This window comes from Trichechus manatus, unplaced genomic scaffold (assembly GCF_000243295.1).
Source record: "Trichechus manatus latirostris isolate Lorelei unplaced genomic scaffold, TriManLat1.0 scaffold00001, whole genome shotgun sequence".
Lineage (NCBI taxonomy): Eukaryota > Metazoa > Chordata > Mammalia > Sirenia > Trichechidae > Trichechus > Trichechus manatus.
In genome coordinates this window covers 13,256,674-13,273,739 of record NW_004443937.1, presented here as the reverse complement: position 1 = coordinate 13,273,739, position 17,066 = coordinate 13,256,674, and the positions used below count along the sequence as shown (strand labels likewise).

General features: G+C 36.8%; 1 protein-coding gene across 9 annotated transcripts in view; it reads left to right on the top strand.

The window, feature by feature from the left end:
* TMCC1 (transmembrane and coiled-coil domain family 1) overlaps positions 1 to 17,066 on the top strand; it is a 202,611-nt gene that overhangs the window by 94,457 nt on the left and 91,088 nt on the right. The gene's annotated exons all lie outside the window — the stretch shown is intronic.

Here is a 17,066-nt window from a genome sequence, read left to right as displayed (position 1 = left end):
TTTCCCATTTCTGCTGTTGATTTGTTGAAATCGTTTAGTCCAGATTTGTAGAATACTTGAAAATATTTTTTTCCCAAAAATTATTATCCTCTCCCATTCCACATTTAATAGTGTCCTGTTAATTGATAATCAGTTAGCATAAGAAACTTAAATAATAGAAATGTGCTGATCATAATTTGAATTCTTAATAAGTTTTTTTTTCCTAACGTAGTTTCCTTTGAATTTCTACTTGATTTCTTTTGGGCTAATGACCTGTAATGATATACATGGCTGATTTACTCTTTCTGTGAATACATTCTTATCAGTAAAAAGGGAATAGGAATCCCTCGTTTCTATCTTAAGTAGATTAATAGGTCTTTTAAAAAGTATTTTGAGCCCTTTTAGTGATAAACACTATAATGAGTACAGTGATACATACCTCAAATGCATAGGCAGGGAGTCAGTGCTGGATGGATGCTTTTAAATAATGAAAATATATATAACATTTCTTTTAATGCTCTCAGTATTTTAATTAATTAATTTAATTAATTAAGCTACTCCAGCCATTGACTAGCTTCATACTTGGAAGTGTAATGTTCTACATTTATGTTTCGCTAGCAGTTAATTGTTATATCTCACTTTTAATCATTAACACACTTTTAAGAGGCTTAAATGAGGTGATGTTATAATTGAGTACTATGCCTATGTCAATCTGCTTTCTAGAACTTGAGTACTCAAGTGTCATCAGCAGTATGGGAGCATATTACATAACCAAATACAAAGACTGATGCTTTTATTCTATTAAGTGAGATAAGATCCCCTTAATAAGATCAGTTTTGCATATATTATGGATGTAGGCATATATTATGGATGTAGTGGAAATGGGTAAGGAATAGAGAATGACTTTCCTATTCAAATATATTTGGCCAATACAATAGTCTAAAACAGAGAAACTAATTTAGAAATATGTGTGTTATACAACTTGTACAAGGCAAGGTCACATAAGCTCCTTAGGCATATCCAGACTCCCTGAGGGACAGAATTACTGGGCTGAGGGCTGTGGGGACCATGCCTAGGGAACAAAAAAAAAAAAAAAAGAAATGTGTGTTATTGTGATATTGATGTCAGTTTAAATTATAAAAACAGCAACAACAATAATAATAAGTTATTGACCATGTAGATCTGAGAGAACAGGATATGCTACCCAGAAAAGGTAGTTAAATCTCCTTTGAGGTGGTGTGCTACTTTTTGATTTTGACATTTACACTATCAATTGGAGTTGATTTGAATATTATTTTCTTAAGAGAGAGATGAATATATTAAATGACTCAGATTATTCTTTGAAGTTGGAATGTGTTTACCAAGGTAACTGTTAGTTTTGGAGATCAATGAGCTGATATATTTGAAAATGCTTTGAAAACTATAAAGTACTGCATTAATTTAAGAATTTAAGGTGAATGATTTTTCATAAACGTTGAACTGAAGCCCCGGAGGTCACCTTTTAGCTAAATAACAGATTGGTTCATAAAATAATATTAGCAGTGAGTACTGTGAACCTATAAAAAATTATCTATATGAGACCAAACGGTCAACAATTACTCTAAAGCAAAGATGAAAGGGTAAGAGAACAGAAACCAGATTACGGGAATGAAACATCCAGAATGGAAGGAATGAGAATGTTAATACATTGTGAAAAATGTAAGCAATGTCACTGAACAATTTGTATGGTAATTGTTAAATGGGAACCTAATTTGCTGTGTAAACCTTCACCTTAAACACAATAAAATATTTGTTTTTTAAAAAGTGATATTTCTTTAAAATCACACGTTTAAAATACACCCCCTGCCCTTCTACTCACTCACCCACCAAAGGACCTGGGAGACTTGCTTTTTTAAACTTTTTTTTTTTTTTTTTTAACTGTGTACATGCATTTCCTTAAATAATAGCTACAGTCAAATGTGTTAAAAGTTTAAAATATAGAAGTAAATTTCAGACTCATTATTCTTCAGTGGAAAGCATTTGCCATAGTTTGCTTAAAGGTTAATGAAAGATGATATTCTTCTGGACTTGGAACTGTCTCGCAACCATTTGTGCTAGTCACAGGTTGAAGATAATGTTTATGTGTAACGTGTAAGTTTGTACTATAGAAAATGTAACCCTTTTAAAAATTGTTTAAATGAACCCCTTTGGGGTAAATCTAGCCATACCATTCTGAAACTTAACTTCTTATATATCTGTATAGAGAAGGTGAATTTAATACTTAATAGTAGGAAATATTCTGATTTGTTCTTTTTTCTTCCTAACCCTGACCTCTGATTTGTTCTTAATCATTTTGGCTTACATGAGAAAATGAAAAGAAGAGTTTGCTCTCTTGAACACAGTGGGATTAGTTAGGACTTAAGTCTGTTATATAGATGGAAATGCAACAAAATCGTACTGCAAAACATGTTGAACAAGAAGAAAACAATGCAAATGGAACTTGCCTTGTGGGTAGCACAGGAAATCTCCATTAAATTTCCAGTCTTTTCCATGACTTATAGGAAGCAGATCACTTTGTCTTTCTTTACCGGAAATTTAGTGTTTGAGGAGAATCCATTAAGGCCAGTGATGTCAGAATCCAAAGGGAGCATATGTAATAAAAAGCGTTTAATAACTATACTTTTCATTTAACAGAATTTATCCCGAAGATGTTTATCACTGAAATTAGTAAACAATGGCTGGCTTTGTGATGTTGGACAAGTCATTTGACCCCTCTGAAGCATTTTCCTCATCTGAAAAGTGTTATCTAGGCTCCCTTTGAGATGTAAAATTATGTGGTGATCTGTTGTGAGCCAGCCAGGTTATATTCCCAAGAAAAATGATTTTAGATAGCAAACACCCAAGAAAACATCCGATTTTTATACCAGGAGGAATCTAATTTGTACAGTTGTTCTTAGCAAACATAAATAAATTCATGATTTTAATAGTTTAGTTTCTAGCCAGCTCTGGATAATTCAGATTTGATAATAGCAAGTAAACTTAGTGAGTTGCTTACTACTAGAGTCTGGAGCTAAGAAGATGTGTATTTCTTCTACCTCCTCCTTTTCTGGAGAAAATTTGAAATTTCTTTATGAAAACACACATTCATTGTGAGAAATTTACCTCATACGCAACAAATTTTTCTCCATACGATGGTATGTTGGAGCTCAAGTACTTTTCTTGGACAAAACATGCCGCTCTTATTCTCAAGGAAGAGTCCATCGTCGACTGGGGAGATAAGACAGGTGAGAAGCTAAAATAAGACACTGTTTTATTTTTGCTAAATTAATAGCAAATAATATACGTTCGGAGGAGGGAATGAGCTCTTCCTTTGAACCTGAGGTGGGCTTGAAAAGCCCTATAGAGGAAGTGGGATTTTCATTGATCCTGAAGGATTTGGATCAGTGGTTCTCAGCTTTCCCTTTCCCTGCCACCCCCAGCATACCACAAGAATGTGACTTAGGTTCAAGGTAGTGGTAATTGAGGAGGTGATTTGAAAAGCCCCTCACCAGTCTGATACATATTCCTAGAGGAATCCTTCTTTTGCAAGTCATTGATAGAGATGGAAGACAGGAGGAAACTCTTCCGGGAAGAGGACAGGATCACCAGATATGATTTTGTTGAGAGACGCATGTCATTTTTAATATCTGTTCTACTTAAGGAGTTCTTATATGAAGTATCATTTCAAAATTTAATCTCTCACCTATAGATCATATGAAATAAAAAAATATAATCTTCTAAGAATAAGTTTATATTTTCTATAGGGATATTTGAGTCCCTGGGTGGTACAAATGGTTAATGTGCTCAACTACTAGCCAAAAAGTTGGCAGTTTGAGTCTGCCCACAGGCACTTTGGAAGAAATGCCTGTCAATTTATTTCTAAAAAATCAGCCACTGAAAACCCTGTGGAGCATAGTGTTACTCTGCAACACATAGGGTTGCCATGAGTCAAATCAACTCAATGACAACAGGTTAATATATGGAACTTTAACTGGAAAGTCTTAATATGCTTGTCTAACATTTTTCTTGTGTGTTTTTTGTTTGTTTAATCGCGGTGAAAATGTATGTAACAACATACACCATCTCAACAATTTCTGCATGTACAATGCAGTGATATTGATTACATTCTTCAGGTTGTGCAACCTTTCTTGCTATCCTTTTCCAAATCTTTTCCACCATCGTTAATATAAACGCAATGCCCTCTAAGCAAAAACTTTCCGTTTCCAACCTCCTTCCCATCCCTGGTAACCACTAATAATTTTTGATTTCTATACATTTGCTTATTTCATATAAATGAGATCATACAATATTTGTCCTTTTGCAACTGACTGACTTCACTCAGCGTGATGTTTTCAAAGTTCATCCATGTTGTCACATCCATCAGGACTTCCCTTCTCTTATGGCTGAGTAGTATTCCATTTTGTTTATCCATTCATCTGTTGATGGACTTTTCACTTCTTTCCATCTTTTGGCTATTGTGAAAAGTGCTGCATTTCCTGATCATCATCATGCCTCTTTCTGACTCCCAGTACATCCGCAGATTCTCTTGGCACCACTTTTTAAATACAGTGAAACCTGTGAGAGCTAGAACTCAGCAGGACTGCCTTGTTTTTCTGAGTCTTGCCAGTTTTTTGCCTTTGACAGCGTTCAGTCTTACTACTTTTCTATTGCTCATTTTAGTGGGAGGTATTTGAGTTTTCCTTCTCTGACAGGTCTACACCTTATACAGGTTCCAGCTTTCTCAGGTTTTACTGCATATCTAAAATTTTATTATTTCTTACCATCTTTACTGCTGTCATCTGCTCTCTGCTGCCATCCTCTTTTACGTGTGTTATAGCATTAACTTCCTCACTGGTCTCCCAGCGTCTTTTGTCCCAGTAGAGCTTATCCTTAACACAGGAGCCATTGTGATACTGGCAAAACTTAAACTAGATAATGTCATTCTTACGATCAGAACCCTCCAGTGTCTTCCTTTCTCATTCACTCTTACGTGGCCTTTAAGATTCTACACAATCTGTCCCTCAGTTAACTCTCTGACTTCATACTGTTCTCCCCTTGCTCATTTCACCCTAGCCGCACTGGTCTCCTTGCTGTCCTGGAATATGTCAGGTATACTCCTCCCTCAGAACCTTTGCATTTACTTTACCCTCTGCCTGGCATGCTCATTTCCTTCAAGTCACTTTCTCAGATCTTAGTGATACCTTCCTTGAGCACTCTAAGGTATAAAATTGCAAGCCTCTTCCTTGCTTTGTTTTCTGTCTCCAGTACTTATCACCTTCTAACATGCTGTATCACTTAATCTTTTATTTTGTCTGCTGTCTCCTCTCCAACTTCCCCTTTCTACCAGCAGTGTAAACCCCTTGGAGGGTTTTTGTCTGTTTTGTTTATTAATATATCTCTAGCACCTAGACCATTAAAAAAAAAAAAAAAAAAAAACCACCAAACCTGTTGCCATCAAGTCGATTCTGACTCATAGTGACCCTATAGTACAGAGTAGAACTGCCTCATAGGGTTTCCAAGGAGTGGCTGGTGGATTCGAACTTCCATCGTTTTATTCAGCAGCCATGGCTCTTAATCACTTTGCCACCAGAGCTCTTAATTCCTATTTATTGAATACCTGAATGAATTATTTATTTGAAAAAAATCAAAGGAAAGAAATCATCATGAATTTATACATGAAACATTGTATTATCAAACAATAATTTTTACTTTTGATGCCTTTTTCGAAGTGATTTTGTCATTTCCCTTATATGCAACAACAAAAATAATCTTTTGCCTAGTCTTTATTTTTAGCTTTTTGATAAATAAAAAACTCCTGGGGATTTCTTCTTGCCAAAAAAAAAAAAAAAAAATCAAAATGACTCACAGCTCTTACTCAGTTTAATTCTATGAAGTAGATAGGACAAATGTTATTATCCCACTTTGTAAATACAGTAAGTTCCCAGGTTAAGAATGTCGGACTTACGGACAACTCGGACTTAAGAACTGACTGCCATAAAGCCTATTGTATTAAAAATTGAGTTAAATACAGTGGTTCATAATGAATGCAAGCTCTACTTTGTGACACTCATGAAGTGTTTAAGTGTTTTATGTGCATAGAAAAAATATATACTATATACTAAGAGACACGTTTGACTAACTGATGCTAAATAACAACCATATGTACCTGTTCCAACTTACCTACGCATTTAACTTAAAGACAGACTTAGGAACGGATCTCATTCATAACCTGGGGACTGCCTGCATATAAAATAAGATTTAAGTTTAGTGTTTCCTATAATTCTTTGATTTTAGTTAAATTTAATAGACATTAACATAGAAGTATCTCCTGTTTTGGTAGTAAATGCCACATTCCTTAAGTAGCTTAAATTCTAGTTGGGAAGACAGAGCATGAACGAAGACAAAACAAAGTACTATTTAATTGTGTCCAAATTTGGAATATATACAAGTTCTCTAAGAGGGGAAGGTAAGCTAGATGGGCTTGAAGGAGGTAGGCTTTGAAATGTAGATGGGCGTAGAACCAGTGATAGGAGAGGGTGCAAAGAATGAAAGCTTCTTGTATCACTCATACATTTATTGGATGAATGAGTATGGTAATCAGAACATAGTGCCCTACATGATCAGTGAAAACAGCTTGACCAACAGATTATGTGTTGACAAAGGAAATGTGTAAAGATGTATGATGGAGCCAGCATGGAGGGTTTTAGATGCCAGGATAAAGAATGTGGACTCGTTTGGCTAGATGTTAGAAATCCAGCCCAAGTTGTTGAATAGAAGAAAACTCATGATGTAAATAATGTGTTAAGAGATTTTGTCTAAGGTTACAGCACCTCCCAGTAGAACTTTCTGCAGTGATGGGAATGTTGTGTATCTGTGTTGTCCAGTACAATAGCCTTTAGCCAAATGTAGCTCTTAAGCACTTGAAATATGGCTAGTGTGACTGAGTGCAGTGCAGTGAATTACTTAATACGGCCCTTCTAGCCATGCATGGTCTTGTGACTCCCGCAAAATGATTGGATGGAACTATGCAAATAAGGTGTTTGTGGCTCACCAAGGGGATTGGAAAGCCTGCTAATAATGCCAGTAAGGTGCCTGAAACTCCTGCAGGGGTAGGACCATGCAAATAAAGTATATGGAACCCTAACGAGGGGATTGGTCAGTTTTGCCATCTCGCTAGACTTAAAAAGAGCCAATCCCAGAGCAGAGGGAGGACCTCACTACCATCAAGAAAGAAGAGCCAGGAGTGGAGTACAACTTTTGGACCTAGAGTCTCTGCACCTAGAGTGTCTGTTCTGAGAACTTCTTAGACCCAGGAGACAGAGCTGTAACACCAGAGACAGCAAGAAGCGGTGGCAAGCATGGCAGAGTCCAGTGGCGGAGAAATAGCAGCAGCAAAACCAGAATACCAACACAAGATGACTGTGATGGGCTTCCTGGCCTACCGAGCTAGGCAACTACAGTGGGCGTGTCAACCCATGGAGCGAGAGAGCTGAGTGCCTTCGGGCAGAAGGCTTGCTGGCAGGTAGTGTGCCTCTGGACACTTATCAGCAGAGCAAAAAGAGCTTTGTAACACTTGCCTGAGCTGGGCAGGGGCCAAGAGGAGCCTCTCCTCAGGGGCCAAGAGGGGCTGAGAGAGCTGTCCTGCACTGAAGGGAGACTTTGCCTACATGCTTCCTGATCCTAATCCCTAGTTGTAGCCTATTGATCTTGATCCCAAGTTGTAACTTGTTACTTCCCTAATAAACCCCATACCCATTGACCCGTCGCCACTGAGTTGATTCCGACTCATGGTGATCCTATAGAACAGAGTAGAACTGCCCCATAGGGTTTCTGAGGAGCAGCTGGTGGATTAGAACTGCTGACCTTTTGGTTAGCAGCCAAATGCTTAACCACTGTGCCACCAGGCTTCTAATAAACCCTATAATCATGAGTTTTGTCTGTGAGTTCTGTGTGGCCATTGCAATAAATTAATGAACCCAGCAGAGAAGCAGTGTGTGCCATGGAATGGATGGCCAGTGTCAGGATTGGTAAAAAGATTGGAGAGGGGAGATATGTCAGACCTCCATCTCAGAGGAATCAGCCTTGGGCTGATGTTGATCTTGATTCTTTCTCCTCTGCCTTGTGAAGTTACTCGAGGAGGTCTGACATCTCCATCATGCCATTATTACACTGAGGAATTAAAAATTTTATCTTATTTTTTAATTAAAGTTTTAAATTTAAATAGCCCACATGTGGTGAGTGGCTACCATATTGGATGGTGTAAGAGAACATTGGGTGATTTGGAGAGAGAACAGATGAGTGTTAACAAGTAGTAGGCTAAAGAGTAGTCAAGCCTGAACAATTAGATTAACAATGTGAAAAGGGAACAGATCAGCTATTTAGAAGAAGTAATTAACAAAATTTAATGAAAAATCAGATATAGGAAGGAAAGAAGGAAGACTCAAAAAAGACTTGCATTTTAAGTCAAGACTCTGGGTAATGAAGAATCTTATGGATAAGAGCAATAGGAGATTTGGGGCAAGCAGAAAGGTAGTTTTTGGTTTGAGTGTGAGTTCAGTTTGGCTATGTTATGTCTTTTGTGAAGATAAAATGACTAAGTAGAGAGATTTTGTATTTGTAAATAGTGAATTTAGAGTTAGGTAATGGTGACAGTATTACCTTAGAGATAGTAATTGAAGTCATGAGTGGATAAGCTTTGAACAGATACTAGAAGAGTAAAGGTGGTGATTAGTATCGAGTGCCAAAGAGAAATTGGAGATGAAGACTCGTTGAATTTAGTCATACAACTATAGTTTAAGTAGAGAAAGTAGTTTAGTGGATTAGAAATCTTTGTGTAATCTGTTCATTTTATAGATAAGAAAGTGAGACTCAGAGATGTGAAATGATATGCTTAAATGTACACAGTTTTAAATGGCAAATTGAGGGAGTGGTGACGATTCCCTGCTGACTCCTTCAAAGGTCTATTTTTCCCATTATGTTGAAAAAGTGGTAAAACCTTAGTGAGAAATACAGTTTCAGTGGAGTAGGATGGAAGCTAGATAACAGAGGTCAGAAAATGAAATATGGAATGAGGAAATGGAGTTAGTAAGTGCGGGCAGCTTCTTTGAGAAATCTGGTAGTGAGAAAAAGGGATGAAATCGATGCAGCTGGCAGAGGCAGTAAAGTCAAACCAAAGTTTTTTTGGTACCAGAAATGTCACTGAATAAACTATTCTGATAAAGTAGCAAGGAATAAAACTGACAAAGTGGTCTCTTCCTGTTACTTCTCCTAGGAAGATAAAGTAATTAACTTGAGGTTGTAGGATATATCAGCAGTAGAGCAGATACAGTTTTTAGATATACTGAAATTGGTTTTTCCACACAAAACCATACTATGTTGTTCGGTGGCCAAACTTTCTGAATGTGTGTATGCAGAAAAAGAGTAGTGCTTCACTGCATGTTATTCGGTTTTAAGATGTAGATTGTTGGTGTGATTGGCATTTTACTTAGAAAGATACAACTTCATATTTTCTCCAGGCCACGTGATCTGATAAACTCTAAAAAGAACTCAGAGAGGCAAATCTTTGGCATGAAGACTTTGAGTATGTTCTTCTAATAACTTTTAATTACATAACTACCACTTTGAGGATGTTAGCTATGTTATTAAAGAACCTAATATAAATATATCACAGATGATACTTGTTTGCACCTTTAAAACGTGTCATACTGGAAAGAGAATTTTTAGTGAAGTGATGAATACAGATGAAGAAAGTACAACCTGGAGAAAGAAAGAATATACGATTGTCAAGGGCCCAGAAAATTGGTTTTTATTATTATTAGAAAAATAATCTTAAAGGACTTCTTGGCTTTAAACAAGAAAAATTAAGTTTTAAAATATTAGGTATCTTTTAAATTTGCAATGATATTTTGATGTCTTACAAGCCAAGTCTGATAAGGGAGTTGGAAGCTGGAAATTACATCTTGTTTTTTAATTTCTGCTGCTAACTCATTTCTGAAAGCACATTGCCATTATCGGTTTGATTTGCTGCTGGTAGGAAGAATGTTGGAGGTGGAAACAGAGAATAGTATGCTTCTACTGTAGGTCATTGTGTTCTGAATGAATTGCCAAATCAAGATACCGTTGTTTGATACCAGATTCTCAGACACACACACACACACACACACACACACACACACACTCACACACTCACACACACACACACTCACACTCACACACACACACACACACACACACACACACACACACACACCCCAAAACTCTGATAGGATGAGGAGTTGGGCTGTTTTAATAATTTCTATAAAGGGAGCAGATTATCTTGTCTAAGTAGTATACATGTAGCAATTAAACGGCTTGCACTTGGCTGGTAAACGAAAAGTTGGTAGTTCGAACTCACCCAACAGCAACATGTAAGAAAAGCCCTGGCAATCTGCTTTCATAAAGATCACAATCAAGAAAACCCTATTGAGCAGTTCTACTCTAACACATGGGGTTGCCATGAGTTGGAATCAACTTGATGGCACAAGACAACAACAGGGAGATCAGATATTATGCATTTCAACCTATACTGAAAGGCAGGAAAGGGAAAAGTATCTCTAGCCTCATTTCATTAATGAGGAAACAAAGGCACAAGCAGTGATAAAATACTGATTAGAATTTCTACCTCTTACTCTCTAATTTCATGTTCTTTTGGCCTTAATGTGAAAGGAAAACTTTACTCGTAATTTTGTATTGATTAGTATTTTATTGTAGACCCACAGTCTGTTAATATACTCTAGTAAATAGACCATTTACCTGAGAATTTTCAGATGCTTAAATGCTGTAGTTTGCTTTTAGAATATTTCAGCTTAGAAAAATGTGTCTTGTTTACTTTTTGCTTGCTAAGCATGTATGACTGTCAGAAGATTTTTAGCCCTACTGCCCACATGGTCTGGACAAAAGAACTAGCAGTCTGTTAGAGAAGAACAAAAGAGAAGCAAGGAAAATAATTTTCCTTTGGCTGCTAGATATCACTGGAGGCTTGATCCCTAGACTTCAGGCAGCAACAAAAGCAAAGAGAAATCAATGGAAAGTAGTGTGTGTTGGTAGGAAGGAGGTGTTTTGGTTGGGGGTTGGATGGCCAGGCATGCAAGATATGAGTCCCCATTGGTCAATGGTATTTCAGTCTCATGTTCCCAGTTGGAATTTAAGAAATATTCTGGCATTTTTCTCTTGTTTAATGTTCTGAGGAATCTATGTTCTCTCAGCTCAGTTTTCTTTTTTTAAAAACAGGCAAACCTCTTGGCTTTCGTTGATATAACCAAAGAATATAATCCAGCAAAATAAAAGCACACACACACACACAAAATATATGGCATGTAATTTGGCTATGATACTGTACTTCTGTCCTCTTTAGTTTCAGAGATATCAAGAGGTCTTCTTCTAGAGTAAGGTAAGAGTTTGTGGGGGAAGATAGGTATGTGGTCTTTCTTTTGAGTCATACCTGGAGGTGGGGAGTTAAATTACCTTGCACTAAAGTGAGTCACTTGGAAGTTTCTGTGCCTTTGCTGAGGCCAAACTGGAGTCTCGGAAGAGACCTTGAGATGGAACTTCTCAGTAGTTTCCCCATAAAGAATCCCATCTGTTTGTTTATTGTAGTATTCTCAGGATGGATCTGGATTTTTAAATCAGATTGTTCCCCAGGAAGATTATTGTAATTATACTAATATTTTGGTATTTTTTTCATCAGTGAGGGGAAGACTATTTTTACAATAATAGTGTTTTTGTTAGTTGCTATTGAGTTGGCTCCAACTCATGGTGACCCTATATACAACAGAACAAAATGTTGTCCAGTCCTGCGCCATCTTCATGATCGTTGGTATGCACAAATTTGTTGTTGCAGCCACTGTGTATTTTGAGTGCCTTACAACCTAAGGGGCTCATCTTCCAGCACTATATCAGGCAATATTTAATATTCTGTTGTGATCCATAGGGTTTCCATTGGCAAATTTTCTAAAGAAGATTGTCTTTCTTCCTAGTCTATCTGAGTCTGGAAGCTCCGCTAAAACTTACCTACCATGGATGACTCTGCTGGTATTTGAAATACCAGTGGCAGAGCTTCCAGCATCATAGCAACATATAAGCCACCACAGATGGGTGGTGAACAGTAATAGTAGTAGCTGTGATTTATTGGGTGCCTATTGTCTTGTAGATACTGTACTCAGTGCTTTATGAACAAGATCCCATTTAATCTTCCTAGCAGTTGTGATAATTAAGATTCAGATTAAGAGTTGCTCATAGTCTCACTTAGAGAAGACTATACCAGTCTTTGAAGTCTGATTTGTTTTCTTGTTTAGTTTTATATCCCACCTCCTAGCATAGTTCCTGGCACATGGCAGGCCCTTAGTAAAAGTTTATTGAATACATATCTGACCAGATACTTTTCCTTAATGTCAAGCTCCTTTTCTCATAAAGAGTGCTCTTCCACATACATCTTCCAGCACTATGGGAAAATTGTCAGATTTTCCTCCTTTTTCTCTGGCCCTGCCTGTTTTCTCTTTTTTGGATGCCCCCTTCTTCAGCTTATTCTTTAAATGTTCACATTCCTTGGGGTTCTATTTTAGGCTCTCTACTTCCCTTGGGTAGTGTCTATTTCCTTAGAATTATTTGTCATTCAAATATAGATGATACCCAAATCTATCGAATCAAATCTGGCTCCAGCTGAGATCTTCCATATATTTATTCATTTATTTATTTGTTCATTCATTCAGCATACATTTATTGAAGGTCACTCTGTACCTTCTGCACAAAGTATAGCAGAGAAGAAGATAAACATGTTTTCTCCTTTCAGGGAGCTTATATTGTAGGGAGTAAACAAACAACTTATATTGTAGGAAGTAAACAAACACAATTACAGATTTTCTTAAGTGCTATGCAAATAGTAAATCAAGATAATATGATAGAGAGTGGTTACACCTAGAAGGTGATATTTGAGATGACACCTGAAGGCAAAGAGCAAGACTATTATGTATGTTTGGGGAGGTGGGCATAAAAAAGGCAAGCCCTTAGTGCAAAGGCCCTAAGCAGGGAGAACTTGGCCATTGTAGGTGAGGTTTAATAAGTGAGAAGACTGCAGATTATGTAGGAATTTTTTGCCTTCGGTAAGGAGTTTGATTTCCTAAATTCATTAGGAAGCCCTTCAAGGGTTTAAACAGGGAGTAACATGATCTGATTTATGTTTTTAAAAGATCCCTCTGACGGCAGTGTGGAGACTGGATAATAGAAGTGGATACATGGGTACTATGGAGAGAGATAATAGGGTGGTAACAGTGGAGATGAAGAGAAGTGGACAGATTTATGCTATATTTTGAAGGTGGACTTGATAGGATTTGGTAATGGATTGAATGTGGGAAATTAGGAGAGGAGCCAGTTGTCAGTTGGCATCTCTTCTGGGGTGTTTCACAGTCATCAGTATTTAATGTGGTCAAAACTAAACTCATCTTCCCCTCCTCTTTCTTTTTCCAAACCCAGTTCTTTTCCAGTGTTTCTTATTAAGTGTCACCAACTGGGAACCCAGTTGCTCAAGATAGAAGCCAAGATATTTTCTTCAATTTCTTATTCTCCTCCCCTACATACCTCCCACAACCAATAAAGGTCATTGATTCTACTTCTGAAATCTCTCCCAAATATCAAGTATTTCTCAAGTGCATGCATGTCTCCATCCTCATTGTCACACCTGAGTTCCTACAGCAGTCTTCTGACTGGTCTCCTTACCTCCTGTATTAGTCCCCCAACCCAGTCCGTTCTGGATGCTGCAGTCGTATTAAATTCTGGCATTTCTCTATTGAAAATTCTTCCTTGGCTCCCTCAGTATAAAGTTGAGACTTGTTAACATGATCTATAGAGATACTTTATGACCTTGCCTCTGCTTACTCTTCACCCTTTTTCTTTGAAATAAATTATAAATATTTTTGCATTTTTAATTTTTTTCTTTCTTGGCCCCAACACTTCTTCAGTAGTTGAAATATCTTTTGTATCTGTACCTTCTTATCTCTTCCCGTTGCCACTAACCTAGTTCAGATCAGCATCACTTCTCTTAAGACAATTGCAATAGCTTTTTAACTAGTCCTCTTTCTATCTCCAGTTTCCCAAATTTGTTTTGCCCATACCACTACATAAATCTTCCTGAAGCATATCTCTGATTGTCTTTTCCCAGCAGTACAGCCTCTGTACTCGAGAATAAAATTCATATTCCTCAGCTTAGTGTTCAGGCCCATTCATAATTTTGTACCGATCAGCCTAACTTTGCAACTTTATTTCTCACCCGTAAGTCTAACTTTGAGCCAAACCGAATTGTTTATTATATCAACCTCAGAAAAATTTGTTTGTGGAAGACAGATGTTCCTCCTTCAGTAATATACCAAAAAAACCCTTGTTGTCAAGTCGATTCCAGCCCGTAGCCTGGATCACTTTATCCTCCTTTCCCTTTCCCAGATCATCCCCAATCTCCTTATCCAGATTTTACCCGTTCTTTAAGCCAAGATCAAATGATACCCTCCTGCTTTTGCTCTCTTCTGCTATCCCCAAAATTCTCACTCTGGCCATATTAAGAGTATTCTAGTTAGGGACCATTAGAATTGAGGAAGTGTTAAAGGGATGGCAATGAAGGACCCAGAAATTTTGATACTTAACTGTACTCTGGTAGTATCACGTTGACAGAAAAATAATGGGGAACCAGAAATTTTATTTTAGTTTTAAAATAACTCTTCTTTTTTTCTCCCAGGTGTACAAATTGCATTTGCATATTCAATGCTGTGTAGAATCCCTGAACCCAAATTCAGAATGTATTTCCTAGAAGTGTGGGAAATTTTTTACACTCTCCAGATTCTCCAAATGGATGAGTTTTTGGAATTAAAATCTGTAGCTTAGGAGTGTTTTGATAGTGTTTTCAAGTATTGTGTCAAACCTGTTTTCTTAATGCCTCAATAAATACATGTACAGTTTGAATTTTTTGCTCTTTCATTTAATTGGACCTGAGGTAATTGCAGCATCCTTTGGCGCTCCAAATAGATATCAACCTCAGACAAATTTGTTTGTCAAGGACAGAGTGTTTCTCCTTTAGCAATATACCAAAAACAAACAACAACAACAACAACAACAAAAAACCCCGTTGCTGTTAAGTCGATTCCAACTCATAGCAACCGTATAGGACAGAGTAGAACTGCCCCATAGGGTTCCAATGAGTGGCTTGTGGATTCGAACTGCTAACGTTTTGGTTAGCAGCCAAACACTTAACCACTGTGCCACCAGGGCTCCATTTTAATAATGTAAGGGAAATAAAAGTTCAATTTTGTACCAAAAAATGCAGTGCCAGGTAGACCCATTTGATTTTGTGACAAGCACAACCAAACAAGGAAGTAAAGAGTATGTTGATTGAAACAATCCTTTGGTGATTATCACTTTATGGAAATACTTTTAATTTACTAAAGGAAAAGGTAGACAAAATATTCTTCATCTCTTTTGATCTAAGGAGAGTTTGTGATTAACAATGAAGAGCATTTTTTAAAAAGTTTACTTTTTCTTCTTTTCTCTAAATCAATGTAGCTTCCTGCCATAAAAAGAAAAGTGGGGTTTAATTATTCTTGGTTCGTTTTACCCCTGACCAAGAGTAAAAGTGTAAGACACACGTGTGTTTTATATCATTTCCAGATATTAGTATAAGAACATCAGTGTATGAGGTTTAACTTGGATTGCTTTATAAAGTGGTCAGATTTAGCAGAGAAATGTGAAGGGCTTGAAAGAAGAAAAGACAAAATTCTTCATAAATTTTTTTTAACTTCTCCAGGCTTTGTAACTTAAACTCTGTCATGTCCCTTATGATTCACGTCTTTCCTCCGGTACTACACTGTGAGCTACGTGAGGTCAGATCTGAGTCTGATTTATCTGTATATCCTATTGGGTGTAGAAATGAATCAGGAGCCTAAACCTAACCTTGCTGAGGAGCTTCTGTTTAGCCTCAGGCAAGTCTCTATCCATGCCTATTTTTCAAAAGAATTGAAGAGGAAATCACTCTTTTACAGATGGGAGAGACCTTAAAGATTACATAACTCAGCCCCTTATTTTACAGATGAAAAAATTCTACCTGCTTAACTCTTCTTAATGTGAAAATAAAAATACTTTAAATAAGCAGCAGTATTATATTTTATGCTCATTTTGTCTTTTGGGATTATTTTCATTTGGACTATAGTCTTAAACCAGATCCATATTTTTCTTTGTAATTTAGTCTTCAAACCTTATTTTTATTTTTTTAAATTTAAATAATATTTTATTGTGTTTTCAGTGAGAGTTTACACAGCAAATTAGGTTCCCATTTAATAATTTCTATACAAATTATTTAGTAACATTGGTTACATTTGTCACAATGTGAAAACATTCTCATTAATTTCATTCTGGTTGTTCCATTTCCAGTAATCTAATTTCCCTGCCCTCTTACCTTTTCATCTTTGCTTTAGAGTAATTGTTGACCATTTTGATCTAATATAGGTGATTTTTTTAAAGGACTGCAGTACTCACGGGTTATATTCTTTATTTTATGAGCCACTGTGTTATTTAGCTAAGAGGTAACCTTGGGATAGTTTCAGTTTAAGGTTTAAAGGATATCTCAGGTCCATAGTGTCAGGAAGTCCTCTAGCCTCAACCAGTCCAGTAAGTCTGAATTTTCTGAGAATTTGAGTTCTGTTCCATGTTTTTCTCCTGTTCTGGCAGGATCCATCTATTGTGGCCCTGATCAGAATGGTCAGTAATGGTAACTGGGCACCATCTAGTTCTTCTGGTCTCAGACTAGATTAGGCCATAGTTCGTGTAGACAAAACCTTATTCTTGAGTTAGAAAAAGGATGAGTGGTTTAAATTTCTCAGGACAGAGAACAATAAGAGGGAAAATGAAATAGATCTAATCAGTGGGATTATAAATGAAAACAAAATACCCAGATTTAGTTGCTTAAATTGTTTCTTATTAGGCACTTCTCACTAAACTTTTTTTTTAAGGTACTTCTCATTAAACTTTTTTTTTTTTTAAATGTAATACATTCAAAC